Raw genomic sequence first — 15,119 nt, forward strand, 5'->3', positions numbered from 1 at the left:
ATGCGGACAATTATGACAAAGTGAAGGAAAGCCTTCTAAAGAGGTTCCGACTTTCGTCAGATGCGTTCCGGCAGCGGTTTCGCAATCTGCCAAAGAAGCAGGGCAGCACGTATTCTGAGTTTGCCTACGAGTTAAAAGTCAACTTAGTAGAATGGATGAAGGGAGCCAGCGCTTTTGGGAACTTCGAAAAGGCTCTTGAAGTAGTGGCTCTCGAACAGTTTTTTTCTAAGCTTTCAGAGCCAATTAAGCTGTGGATCCAGGATAGGGCCGGAGTAGTAACAGTGCAGGCAGCTGCCGACTTGGCTGATGAGTACGCGTCACGCCGGGGAGAAAGGGACGAGGTTCCTCCAGCAAAAGCGGGAGATAAAGGAAAACCTTGGACGGCGAAGCAGGGGGCTGGCGCAGGTATGACGGCACAGAAAAAGGCGGACTTCGCTGCAAGTAGTCAGGGATCACAAAACAAACAGGAGGGAAAGGCTTCGGATAGTTCTCCCAAAAAGAGTCCTTTTGACGCTAGGCAACCACCTACCTGCTACAAATGCAAGGAGGTCGGTCACATTGCCATAGGATGTCGTAGGCCCAGGCCAGCCCTTTCGTATACTTGTGACTCTGCAACTAGCGAGGAGCTACTTAGTCCGTACCTTTTTAATCTAACCGTGAACGGAAAGCCATGCCGCGTCTTACGAGACAGTGGGGCAACCATTGATCTGGTGCACCCGGACTACGTGACACAAGCAGACTACAATGGCAAGTGCGCATGGATTAAACCGGTTTTGCAAGAGGGAAGCATTTGTCTCCCGGTAGCTCGAGTAGTCATCACTGGGCCGTTCGGAGAAGTAGAGACGGAAGCGGCGGTGTCAGGCAAGCTGCCCTCGCAGTACTCCTACTTGTTCTCGAATCAGACCGACCGTCTGCTTGGAGAACAAGGGAAAAGTTTTCAGGAGGGAACAGTCCAAGCCTTGACTAGAGCTAAAGCACGCACGCCAGCAGCCGAACTAGAGCGGAAAGAACCGAGTTTCACCGGAAGTACAGCAACACCAGCTGGAGTCAGCACAGCGGAGTCTACTATCCCGTCGCCTACTGAAAAAAAGAGAGAGGGGTCAGAAGAGGAGACTCGGGCTGATATAGCTGAAGGGGAATCGGAAGAGGGGCTGCTCGTGTTGCCTGTATCGAAATCACTAGGCAATGTACGGGAGAAAGTGACGAGAGATGAGCTCATCGAGCCGCAGAAAAGCGATCCCAGCCTTAAGGAGGTTTGGAACACAGTCAGAGAAGGGGTGGCGAGGAAGAATGTCAGTTTTCCAGTCAAAAATGGCATCTTGTACCACCACTACCTGGATGAAAAAGGTCGCAAGTTTGACCTGATTGTAGTTCCAGCTGAGTATCGGCATGACATTGTTGATCAGTGTCATGGAGTGGGTTGGTCGGAGCATTTAGGAGCTCGGAAGACCAAAGATAGGCTCCTAACAGAGTTTTACTGGCTAGGATGTTTCACCGAAGTTGAGAACCACGTAAGAGCGTGTGAAACCTGTCAGAGAGTGGGAAAACCGCACGAGAAGGGAAAGGCGCCACTTGAGCTTCTTCCGCTCATTTCGGAGCCCTTTCGCCGGCTGGTAATAGACGTTGTGGGACCACTCCCAGCGACAAAATCAGGCTACCGGTATTTCCTTACCGCTGTTTGTCCAGCAACCAAATTGCCAGAGGCGATCCAAATGAAGGAGCAGAGCTCAGTAGAAGTAGTTAACGTACTACTGTCTATTTTTTCGAGAGTGGGCTTTCCTCACGAGATACAGTGCGACCAGGGTTCAGTGTTAACCAGCGTTCTGACTGCGGGCTTCCTGGAGAAGTGCGGGATAAGGCTAATGAACCGAGTTCTTCAGGGAACTGAAGGGTACGCTGTTCCCTACTTAGACGACATTGCTATTTACTGCAACACATGGGGAGATCACCTATACCACCTTAGCGATGTCCTTAGTCGTTTGACGCACGCGGGACTGACAGCGAAGCCGGCTAAGTGCCAGCTAGCTCGCGCCGAAGTACGGTACCTAGGGCACGTGGTAGGGCAGGGCAGGAGGCGACCTGACGAGTTGAAAGTAGAGGCGGTTAGTGAATTCCCGCAGCCAGAAACCAAGACTGCTATCCGCTCCTTTTTGGGACTAACGGGGTATTATCAGCGCTACATTCCTCAGTACTCGGAAGTAGCCGCTCCGTTAACGGATGCCCTGCGCAAGAAGGCCCCAGAAAAGGTAGTTTGGAGCCCGGAAATGGAGGGTGCCTTCCAAGGCCTCAAAGCGGCTCTTGTTAGCTCACCCGTACGGCATGCACCGAACTATGATCGTCCCTTTATTGTGCAGTGCGATGCCAGCAATAGGGGCTTAGGAGTAATACTCTGCCAGGAGGATGAGAACGGGAACGAGCACCCAGTGCTGTACGCCAGCAGGAAACTCTCAGTTCGCGAGGAGGCCTACAGTGCGTCAGAAAAAGAATGTGCCTGCATTGTGTGGGCCACCCAAAAATTGGCCTGCTACCTTTACGGAGCTTCTTTCGTCTTCGTCACTGACCACTGTCCGCTGACATGGCTCTCGCAAATTTCGGGAAAGAATCCGCGACTACTACGCTGGAGCCTTGCGCTTCAGGAGCTTAACTTCACTGTGAAGTATAAGAAGGGTTCCGCCAACGCCAATGTTGACACATTAAGCAGAGCCTTTTAGCTTTTTCGCTTTTGCTTTCTTTTGTTTTCAGTTGAGGAACGTTTCCCAGTAGTGATTTTGAGTAGTGTTTTAAGTAATTCAGTCTACGTTTTTAGCTGTGAGCAAGAGTATTAGTGTGGTTGCCATATGTACAAAAAAAAAGCGTAGGTGCATTGTAGCACCTTTGAAAGAGCAGCCTAGTTGCCGAAAACTCATGGCCGGCTCTTGCTGGTTCGGGAGGTTGGTCTTTGTGGTTTCAATGGTGCTGAAAGAATGCTGCTACTGTGATCTCTCCCGTCGAGCAGCTGATACTACACGACGTCCGAGATCTTCCCGTCGGCGGAGGAGCTGTTATGACTTACTGGCGCCATGTTTGCGCGGGTCAGTCACCCGCCGGTCGACCTCCCCACCGCTTGTCGACGGAAACGAAAGGACGCCGACAACGCGGCGGCGGCCACTGATTGACAGCGGCTTTTGAGCGGTGTTGAGTGTTGTTGCCCAAAAGGGATTAAGGAGCCGCCGCTCGTCCCCCGGCCTAAGCAACTGACCGCGTGTGCGCGTGAAAGCCCAGACGGCGACGACCGGACAATGGGACCCCGTGGCGGCGGCAGCACAGCGAAGAAGGCAGTGGCAATGGTCAAGCCATTAACCCGTCCCGGAGTGATTCCACGAACCTTGTTAGCTCCCTGGGAAGTATGTGTGAGAACCCCACCGTGGGAACGCAGCGCGCGGCGGACACCAAAAAGATACGAGGCGCTCGCGCGTCTTCCGTTCTTCCCCTCTACTACAGCAACACCGACTAGATGCTCCTGACGAGTGGCAAGGGTGTGTTTCTGTGTGTGTGTGCCGTGCATCTGTCGACATACCTGAAAGGCGTGTCCCTACCCGAGGGCGGTGCTTCACAGCGAGGAACTTACACATCACCATTGGTCCGCATTGTTTTGTATGGGGATCCCCAACCTAGGGAACTAGGGATCGGGGGTCAACAAAAAGGACGTGCTGCGGCCCGCCAAGATCAGTCTTCTGTCTTCATCTCGACAACTCACTGTAAAAATGTAAATAAACCCGTTGAGTTTGCTCTAAGCTCTCCCCTAGTCCTGGCTCGACGGAGCGACGGCGACCGGCCCCGCTACCAGCAGACTGCGGTCGCTACAACTCGCTACAAGACGCAACAGTAGGTGTCGCTGTCAAAACGTATTAAGTTACAAGCATACCCGGCCGCTGGAACAGACTCAAGGCTCTGTGGTACCTGGCGTATGCTCTGTTTAAGTACCTAAATAGCTTCGCCAGGAGCTCTCCTTGTGGTGGTGGTGGTGGTGATGGTGTTCATTAACGGTCGAACCTAGCCTTTCTTCGCGTGACGGAAATTGCTCCCCTTGAGCAACACCTAAAGAGCTTCCTCAAGAGCTCTCCTGCTCTACCCACGTAGTAGCTGACGGATACATGGGCAGACGCCGCCCCTGTCTCGTCACCCGATGTAGCCCGCACTCCCGTCTGAACCATATTCGGTGCTCTAACTGCATCTGTCTGACGCCATCGGCCGTCCCCGTCATAGGTTGTATAGTGCTACGTATGCTACAGGAAAGAGCTCACTAAATTCTCCCGTCCTTATCCGTAAAGGAAGACCCTATGGAAACCGCGGCGCCGCGCATTTTCCTATGGGGCCTCCGCAAATAAAATGCAGAGGCTGCATTTAAATGTATCGCCATGAAATTACGTTCCGCAAGAGCCTTACGAAGTTCACAAAGAAGCAAATGAGTTACCAGGCACCGTTTTGAACGAAGAGCTTAAAACCACCAACCACAAAAGCAACAAGGAGACCAAGAAATACTCGGAAGACCCTATAAAGTACACGAAAAACAAAAAAATGATCTGAAAAAACAAGTTACAATTAACCTTGATTAACAACCAACACAAAAGTGTACCGAATACAATTCCAGGAAGAGGAGCTAAACAAGGCAATTGAAGAACAAACAAAAAGGCGAAGGCGGAAAATTAAATGCCGAGGAAACTGTCCAGTCAAACAAAACAGCATTTAAACCCAATCTCTGTTGTGAGCATGCTGATAAAAGAGCCTATAAATGAAGGAACTCCATCAACACCCCCCAATAACACAGAAAGCACTGCAGGACCCCAACTCACTACGGGATTACTCATGAGCATGCAAAACGCTTTCTAAACAAGAATTTCACATGTGCAGGAAAAGATGACCAGCGGCAGGCTCAGACGTTTAACGAACGGCGAAATAAAACAACAGCAATGCAACCCGCATACTGGAAAGCACCAAGCAGACCTAAACCTCACGATAAGGGACACGGCAATATACGACCAGGTTGAGGAATGAGCACAGTAGGCAACACGAACGACTCGAGAAACGGCAGTGGAAGTGTCGAAGCCTCGATAAAAAGAGCAAAGAACATTTTATTGAACCGCCCTTATTAAAAGTTGAGTTTCTATGCTTACAAAAAGTGGAGAAGAACACGAACACAAAGGTTTACAACCAGATTCAAAGCATTCAAAGGCCGACCACATACGTCTGAATAGACTGGCAATTACGCACGCACTAGAATTAACCTCCCGGCGACCACGCCAATCATGATAATGTACGCGGGAACGATGCACATTCATCCTAAAAGCTTACTGCTCCCCTCGAAACCCACTAGAAACAGTCCATGACCTATTCAGAAAATTGAAAAGGCTAGAAGGCGACTACGAAATGGTTGTAAAACAGTGAAAGAGCGCTTAAACGAAGGCAGTGAAAGAAAACACAGACACGGGGGATGACTACCAACTGAGCAAATTTTATTGCTTTGGGAAATATCAAGGGAAAAATATAATGACGTCGCACTCGTGCGTGAAAAAAGAAACACAAACAAATGTAAAACTTGCAGGCGCATCTGCTGAGCCATCCTCACTCCAATGACAAGTTTAGGTACCCAAGTTATTTCTAGTACAAGGCTACCGAAGGAGTGCTCACGTAATCTCCTCCACGCTTTGCTATCTCCCACGCCTCGTAGATTTCGCGTGCGCGTGTACCGCAAAACCTCTTGAGCACCCTCGTGCGTTCCCTTTCAATTTTACACATGCGCAGTCTGTTTCTGTTGGAACGCCCTTTTTTCATATTCGTAAGGTGCATCCGTGGCCACAGAGGTCGAACTGCAAGCTAGCTTCAGCAGTTGATCAAGAATGCTCCGGCCGCATTAACAGCCAACCACTAGACGGCGCTACGTACAACATAAGTGCGCCATAGAGTTTCATACTATATATACAAGAGAGAAATCTGGCGCCACTGTCTCTGGGAGCTGCGCTTCAGCGAGCGTTCCATCATGTACCGGGCAGGCACGCTCCACTTGACCTTGGCATGACTCATTAACAGGCTTGAAAGTTGCCTCTGACTGCAAAAAAGAAAAATAGTACTGTAAACGATTAGTAATATTCCTTTTGTTAGTATAAAATAAACCTCAAGAAAGGTTTATTTGTCAGGGATTATTTAGAAGCTTCATGCAAGATGAACAAGAAAACGATGTTACCCGCTTTTGTTGATTTTGGCTTCGAGAAGAAAAAGAAGCCATGTGGCTAATCAAGCCAAGCAGGCGAGGAACGTTGCTAGCTGCAATGGAGGCGAACACGACGGCCGGTGTCGCAGCGCCAGATTTCCCTCTAATATATCATCATCATCATCATCATCATCATCATCATCACCAGCCTATCTACGCCCACTGCAGGGCAAAGGCCTCTCCCATCAATCTCCAATTACCCCGGTCCTGTGCAAACTGCGCCTAATTTATCCCCGCAAACTTCTTGATCTCATCTGCCCATCTAACTTTCTGCCGCCCTCTGCCTCAAGGCTCCTTTCCCTTTTAGTATATAGTAGTATAAACTCTATGAACTGCCCCGCCTGCAGTCACTTGGAAACACAATGCCACTAATGTATGTGTTTCTACGCCCCAAACATTAGTGGCATTGTGTTTCCAAGTGACTGAAGGCGGGGCAGTTCATAGAGTTTATACTACTATATACTAAAAGGGAAAGGAGCTTAGAGGCAGAGGGCGGCAGAAAGTTAGATGGGCAGATGAGATCAAGAAGTTTCCGGGGATAAATTAGGCGCAGTTCGCACAGGACCGGGGTGATTGGAGATTGATGGGAGAGGCATTTGCCCTGCAGTGGGCGTAGATATGATGATGTTGATGATTATGATATATTAGAGGGAAATCTGGCGCTGCGACATCGGCCGCAGCGCCGGCCGCACAATGCCACTAATGTATGTGCTTCTACGCCCCAACGAGTGGAGGAGAAGACGACCCGACTCCCGTCACTAGCTTCAAAGAAAAAATTTCCCCGCATTTCCCCGAGGGGAAGAATGTGAAAGTGCGAATGCATGAGTTGAATTTGCGCGGTTCGGTAATGTTCGCGAGAGAGAGAGAGAGAGAGAGAGAGAGAGAGAGAGAGAGAGAGAGAGAGAGAATAGTCTTTAATGATACTGGTGAGGTTAGCCTGGCCAAGGCGCCTAGCTTGCTACACCAGATGTATATAAAAAAAAAAGAAATCGATGAAGAGATGATGATAATGACTGTGATGAAGATGACGCGCTCATTAAGAGAGTCCTGTTTAAAAAGTCTGATCAAGTCCTGTGCTTCGCAGGAAAGACAGTAGAGCTTTTGTCGCTCGAGATGCTCGTTTAGAGTTCGTCCAAGGGCCTAGCACGTCACTGAGAGTTAGGCCTCTAGACAGCGGAAGACCCAAGGACACTAAAAGGGACGTTCTGGCGGCTCTATACCGCGTACACTCACATAGCACGTGGTTCAGGTCCTCGCGCACGTCACAAAGAGTGCACAAGGGGGAAGCGGCCTGTTTCGTCTTGAATCGAAAGTAATTGGTGTAAGCGACATTTAGCCGCACACGGTGAAGAACCGCTTCGTCATGCTTGGAAAGTCCTTCAGGCATCCTAAAGGTCCCGTGCGGGTCTATGGAGTGAAGCGGCGCGTAATTATGCGGCGCAACAGCCCACATAGATCGCTGAAATCTCCAGGCAGCCTTGGACGCAAGGGCAGAAGCATCTTTTCTGGAGAACGGTATCGGTATCACTGGCCCGTGCAGATCATGCGCTATCGATGCCGCAGTGTCCGCCTTGACGTTTCCAGTTATACCGCAGTGGGAAGGAATCCACTGAAGCTCTACATGATGGTGTGCATTTAGAGCTTGTAAGTGCAATGCATGGATGTCTAAAACAAGCTGTTCTTTCGGGTACGATTTTAAGCACTGAAGGGCCGCCCGAGAATCCGTGAAGATTGCCCACTGACGTGCTGGTTGCTCGATGATGTAGGCGAAAGCAGCCCGCAGAGCGGCAAGTTCGGTGACCATGGATGTCGTCCTGTGGCTAAGCGTTGCGCTGAAGGCGGTACAGGAGGACGGGAACCAGATTCCTATAGCCGATGAGCTAGCTGTCACAGACCCATCCGTGTATAGATGGGTGTGGGCCCTGTATTTTTGGAACAGCAGTTCCAAGGCGAAGAACTTTAAAACAGGGGTGGCGATATCCTGTTTGCGGGTAATGCCGGGCACTCCAGTTGTAATTTGCAGACGCGGGTACATCCAAGGCGGTTGTAGCGACGGAGAAGGGTGCTGGAAATGCAGAGGCAGAAGGTCTCGCACTTCAGTGGCTGAGCTGAGTGCTAATGGGTGACCTTGCTGGCGTGCTGCAAATCTCAACTGAGCCCGAAGTACCTCCTGCGTGCCAAGAGCAAGTGGTGCCAGTCGTCGACACTCCACCATAGTTCCCACCGTGGATGTGGTCTTCGGAACTCCAATGCACACCCTCAGGACCTGCGCTTGCATACTTTGCAGGGCTCTGGCATTTCCTTTTGAGAGGGGGAGAAGAACAAGAAGGCTGTAGCGTAACAATCCTACGCACATGACGTCATACAGCCGAAGAAGTGACTGGACGTTGCATCCGCCGGCGTTGCTAGATAACATGCGGAAAATGTTGACGAAGGACGCAAGCTTGTCTTTTATATAGCGGACGTGTTTTGACCAAGTCAGAGACCTGTCAAATGTCACACCCAAAAACTTATGGTGTGGAACATAGGGGATAGTGCAGCCTGCAACGGTGAGTCCATAATTTGATACATCACGCTTTGTGAAAGAGATGGCAGCGCACTTGCCAGCTGATATATCTAGGCCTCGGGTTCCTAGAAACGCCGCAATGGAATTGATTGCCCGTTGCAGTCTCGCACGCAGTACCCGCCTGTTGCGTCCGGCACTCCATATGCAGATGCACTCCATATGCACTCCATATGCACTCCATATGCGAAAGAGAGATCACACACACACACACACACAACTACAAAGAAAGAAAGATGCATTTATTCACAGACACCTATTTGTGTTGTCGTTGTACTTGATTGCTAGAGCGGATCTCAGCTTTGAAATTTCGTGTCAGTACTCCTTTAAGCGGGTGCATTAGCCCTTCTCACGCCCGATTCCTGGCCAATCCCCCACGTGGGTATGTGCCATGTCAGCGGCCAGGCAGCGCGCGCCCATCTCCCCCCGTTGCCAAGGAAGACGAGGAGCGCGCGCACCCGCAGCTGTTGCTATGTGGACGGACGGCGGTCAACGGAATTCAGGGTCGCTTATAAAGTGCATTCGCACTTAATAACAGAAATGTACAGGGAGGACAGGCGCGCACTGCCGGCACCCCATAGTACACTAACACAGAAAGAGCAGACAGTATTACGAAGAATTCAAGCGGGGTCGCTGGCCCACCCAACATTGCTATACACACCATGTTCCCACAACAATATGAAGACACATGCCCCTTCTGTCGCCAAGAAAAAGGCACCTTGCGACACGTGATGGCAGAGTGTACGTCACCCAAAGCCCCCATCCCACAAATCCCATCCCCAACCAACACCCCCCTACCTCCTTCCCCCAAAGAGCGATGGGAGATTCTACGGTCCAGCCCCGCCGCAACGACCCACGCGGCCCTAGTGACCCGGGGACTGGAGGTGCTGGCCGTTTATGGGCCCTGTGAATAAGGGACCACCCCGTCGGAGGCCGCCTCAACGGTGACTTCAATGGCTCAAATAAAGTTGTATCTATCTATCTATCTATCTATCTACGCCCCAAATTTTCGCCTCCGACGCAAAAACAATGCTCCTGTAGCTCTATCTGCTTTCAAATCACAGCAGTTGCTTTTTTAGCACACTTCTGTAGTTAACTTTGCAGCACGTGTACCTACTATCCGTGGGAACTCTTTTTTAGAATTTATTTCATCCTGTGTAGCTTCGTTCTTTCTGTTTTCTTTCTTAATTTTTTCATCCTTTGTTTTTTTTCCTAAATTTTTGTTTCTGTAGCATAAATACTTCCTTTCCTTGTTCTGAACTTTTGACCTTATCCGCTTGTTGTTGCAAATAGGTGACATACCTTTGTTCAGCGAACACAAACTGCAAAAAACCGCTGAAGGAACTTTCCATGCGGGTACAGCCATTGTTACGCTTCACTGCAACTTCATCAATAATATCATAGAAAAACAAAAAGATGTTGCGCATTGGAGCGTTAACACTCACCATTCGCCCTTGGCATAACGCACGTCATAAATTCATTCCCAGTATCACCAGAAGCAGCCCCTGCGCAATCGAGCCTAAGTAAGGCTCAACGTACCTTTTCTAATGCGCACGCATTGCTTCGCGAGAACACATCAGCACAGAGTTGCCCCTTCCTTTTGCAGAATAAACCCATAGTTCGTCAGGTTCACACAAGTTCGTTTAATAAGTGACTAGCGGTACTACCCGGCGATCCACGGGTGACCCATTACACCAATGACGCGGATGGGTATAGCACGTGTTCAGTTATTTGTTAGTTGTCATAACTGGCTAGTTCATCGAGCAGTGGTACGCAATTAGGAACTCCGGCCTGCAGTCAACCCAAGGGCTCTAACCCGAGGCATGTCGTGGTAATGGGAAACGTCTGGAGCTCGTGCTATACTGCAACTCCTGCTAAACAAATCGCACAAAAATGGTGCAGTCAAGCGAGTGAGTCAGTGAGTTAAAAGCGTTTTATTTAGCCTGTGAAGTGGAAGTGGTTCCCTATTCCAAGAAGGCATGTGATAAGCGTGCAGCCTTCGCTATGGAGGCCAAAAGTGTCTGGACATCCGGATCACTGTTAGTCACCAAGTCCTCCCACAGCTGACGGATGGGAAGGGGGAATGGAAGAAGGGGAATATTGGGGTTTCGCTTGCGCTGTAATATAGGAGAAGAGTGCCGGGTTGTAAATAGAACTTGTATTCGGCACGAGCTTGCGTTGGGAACATACGATAGAGGCGGACTGGGTAAGGGAAGGTATTCCTACCGTTGGGAAGTGTTACCTCAGCAGGCAGAAACGATGCTCATCGATCACAGTTTTATGATAAAGGACATGGGCTCCTACGGAAGGCGAGTGCTTGTAGAACTTGCCAACAGATGGCGAGCGCCATGTGAACGTGGGAAAATTCAAATTAATTCCACGTCCAGAGGGGAGTAAAATAAAAAAAAATTTCGCTGGTCTTTTTATCCACCTATTAGAACAAAATCCTGCAATCGATTTTCGGGCAACTTGATGGACAACATTCGCAAGGGAAAATGAATTGTTCATATCAACGGGCTGTATAGTTCTCAAGGCATGATTAAAAACACGCCGTTTACCCGAAATCCTGATTGTCTCTGTCAGAATGGTGTCTTAGAAAAATCTGTAGAAAACTGTTTAAATTCCTGAGGTTACCTATTCAACAAGAACCAGTTGAAATCTTAAATGCCCAAAGATAAAAATATTATTACCTGAAAAAGTATGTCACAGCTTTTCGCTCTCCGTGCTGTAATATTTTAAAATTTTCAGCAATGCTGAACCCTAACACCGTAACCACATTGTGCTCATGAAATCTCAGACCGTTTGAACCAGCAGTTGGGCTAGGCGTGGACATCACCTGTTAGGCCTTTTCGGCTCGTCAGGCGTGTCATTTCTAAAAAAAAACATTTCGCCCTTTTACAACAGAGCTTCAACAGATACGGGGGCAATGACTCGCCTACGGATCTATTACACCGTGCCGGTGTAGCCACCCTTGATTGTCGTGTAAAGGTTTTTCGGCTTAAATTTATTTAGGTACTTCTAAACAGATCATTCCGCATAAACCTAAATCGTTACTTGAAGTTTCGGGAGACCAGATTGACGAGGCAAAGGCATGCATTGGAACTCGAAGAATATTCATTCAGTAATAATACTTTTTGTTATTCGTTCTAACCACGCACAGTTCGAGAATGGAACACACTGGATGCAGTCATTACACAGCAGTTAACATTAGACAAATTTATGAAACTAATTGAAGGTACTGATTCATACTGAAGAAGTTAGCATGTACAGTCATTAGCTGTTTTCTTCACGCAGCCCTCCCGGTTCGAATTGTCATACCAAAGCACCTGTCTACAGAGAGAGAGAGAGAGAGATGACTGTATTTGATGCCCGAGATGGGTTCTGAAGGGTAGACGACTTGGACGGTCTCCCTCCCTCATCCGTTAGCCAGGATTCCTTGGATCCTCGCGGCGGCTTCGGCCATCCGGACTGCTGTCAGTTGTGCCTCCGGTGTGGAGCTGAGCAGAACAGTCTCCCATTGTTCTGCAGTCTTAATTTTGTAGCTTCTAAGTGTATCTACATCGGATTTGCTATTATAGCCATTCGTATTTTTTTGGAGCTTATGGCAGGACCATATCATGTGGTGTAGGTCGGCTCTGCTGTTGCATAAAGTGCAGAGGTTTCAGTAAAGGTCTGGGTAGCAGCGATTGAGGGAAACAGGGCTCGGGAAAGTGTTCGTCTGCAACCGTCGCCACGTGACTGCCTCTTTCCTGGAAAGAGTGGGGTGGGCCGGTGGATATTTGCATCTGGATAACCTGTAGTGATTTATTATATCCCTGTATGTGACTAGCCTGTCTTTGTGAGATCTCGTAACGTGTGCTTGTTCTTGGCTTTCCTGCGACGTCTTGTGTGGGGATGATGGTGGTTGTGGTGGCGTCGTAGGCAACACAGCTCGGTTGACCAGAGCTCGAGCGCTTGCGTGGGCCAGTTCATTCCCCTGTAGGCCGCAGTGGGCCGGAGTCCATATCAAAAAAAATTTTCTTTGGTTAGGGGTCTTCTCTAACGACGAGGCTGCTGCAGGGGAGATCCTATTTATTGTTTTCGCGGTTCCTTCATAATAATACCCGAATAGATGTTTCCGCTCTGCGTTTTCTAGTTCCTTTGCCTCTTTTCTTCCGGCCTCCGTTTCTTTGTTAGTGAATTTATGCTTGTGTTTTGGTACAAATTGACTGTGTATGATTGTACTATTCCGTACTATACTATGTTCACACTGATTATGTGTTAATTTTTTCTGATTTTTCGCGTTGCATACGCCAAACGTTGTGACGTATAATTCCCATGGGGGATTGACATTAGTCTGTAAATATATTAAATAAAAATAAATACATGCATTTGTGTATAGCAGCGAAGATGCGTTTACGAAACGGAGAGCACCGCACAGGCCATGAGCGCAAGATATTTGTCCACTTCTGCCGCTAGCTGTGCCTCAGAGTGTGAACGTGCCTAGCGTCATCTTCACGTGGCTGTTACCCAGCACCAGTCGAAATGATGCGTGGAGGCTATGCACTGTTGTCGTACTCTTCTTTTTCTTCGGCTGAGACACGGTAACAGTCTATTGCGTTCTAGGGGTTGAGCACCTGAATGCCTACATACGACTTTTTACATTACCCCTGATAAAGTATCTCCCCTGCTATAAACTTGTGTATGGTAGTGTCTCTGAAACTAAACGGTCTTGGTGCATAGAATTCCTTTGTGGTCAAGAGTGACGATTCTCTTCCTCTTCTAGTCTTGGGTATGAGCCCCCAGATCAAGTGCAGCGTCGAAGAAGTAGAAGCAGCGAAAGGAAAAGCCTGCCATGAAGGGGGCCACGCCGATCACACCGCTGAAGAAGCCCGCGCCCAAGGACCTTCAGACAATAGACGACCCTTTCTTCGATGACTTCGAAGACTTCGGTGTCCCAAAGGATGGCGGCTTCGGTGGACGCGCAGCCTCATTCGGCAGAGGCTCTGGCGGTCTACCGGGCAGTGGGCCTCCCAGCCTTGTGTCGATTTCAAGTCAGCTCGGCGCAGGGGCCCCTGCACCCGCTGGAGCTATCCCTCCCGGTGCCGAGGCAGGAACCGAGCGCCCAAAGCAGATGGCCATTGGCAAGTCCATAGAGGTCGGCCGCACGAAAGAGGTACAAAACGCCGCGAGAACAAGGCAGCGCCGCCTGAACGTGATCGTCGGCCTGGGGATCTTCGCAGGTGCTTTGATTGCTCTGTTCAGCCTCGCTGTCATCGTATTTTCTGGATCCCACGAAAGTGAAAGCAATGCCACCACGCTGATGTCGTACCCAACCGACGACTCAAATACGACTGAAGACAAAGACGATGCCGAGATGCGTCGATTCTGGCTCCAGAAACTGCCACAAACGCCTGAAGAGTACGACTACGAGGACTACGAGGTCAGGGCACCTCACGAGGCGGGCAGTGTCGCGGTTCACGGGAAGGGCGAAGCGGCTGATTTCCTGCAGGCCCCAGAATATCCCACACTCAAAGCCCGTCGAATTGGTGTCAGAAGATCGGTAACAAGCTTTCAGACAAGACCGACCCTTTCTTTGCCTTACACCACTGGTACGAACGTACTTGAAAACACCATTGAAAAAAGACCGCAAAATGGCCCAACGAGCAGTATTTTGGAGCAGCCGTCGACGAAATCTGTTTACTCGCTTCAAATGAACATGACAGAATACCCAGGGAAATGAAAGGTGGCCTAAAAAGTGCTGTATCTGTCTAAGTATAATGAAGCGGGCATTAAATTTCACAATTATTTGTGCAGGTTTTTGTATTCGCGTATTGTTGCCATTGATGTTTTAGCAGCGAGATCCAGTATAGGTGATTTTCTTTGCTGTACTAGACATGTTTAACACTCTGTTCGTCGACATATTTCACTTGTATTTTGTAAGAAGCGCGTTTCCACCCAGAAGCAATAAATGGTACGCATCGGCAAAATTTCTGTGTTTTCATTTCCGGAAACCCTTAGAAAAACAGTACACGATTAGGTGAGTGCGGACAAGAGCGACGTCAAGCTGGGCTGCCCTTTTCCTGTGCAGCTTCCAAACTGGTTGCACCAGAACCAGCCGCCTGTCTCTTCATGGCGTGCCCCGTTGCCCCCACGTAGAATGGGGTCAAGCGAGTGCAGGGACGGTCAGGCCTTTGAAATGAAAAGGGAAACAGGCACTAAATGCCGAGGACAGAGAGGATAAACTTTTACTTAGAGCAAGCGCTGATGGTGGATTCGCCAGCCCGCTGAGGGGTCTCCGTGTCGAGCGACCCCTGGGATTCGCTGCCG

The sequence above is a fragment of the Haemaphysalis longicornis genome, unplaced genomic scaffold, assembly GCF_048455015.1.
Source record: "Haemaphysalis longicornis isolate Haplotype H1 unplaced genomic scaffold, Haemaphysalis longicornis Haplotype H1 scaffold_3, whole genome shotgun sequence".
In the NCBI taxonomy this organism is placed as follows: Eukaryota; Metazoa; Arthropoda; class Arachnida; order Ixodida; family Ixodidae; genus Haemaphysalis; species Haemaphysalis longicornis.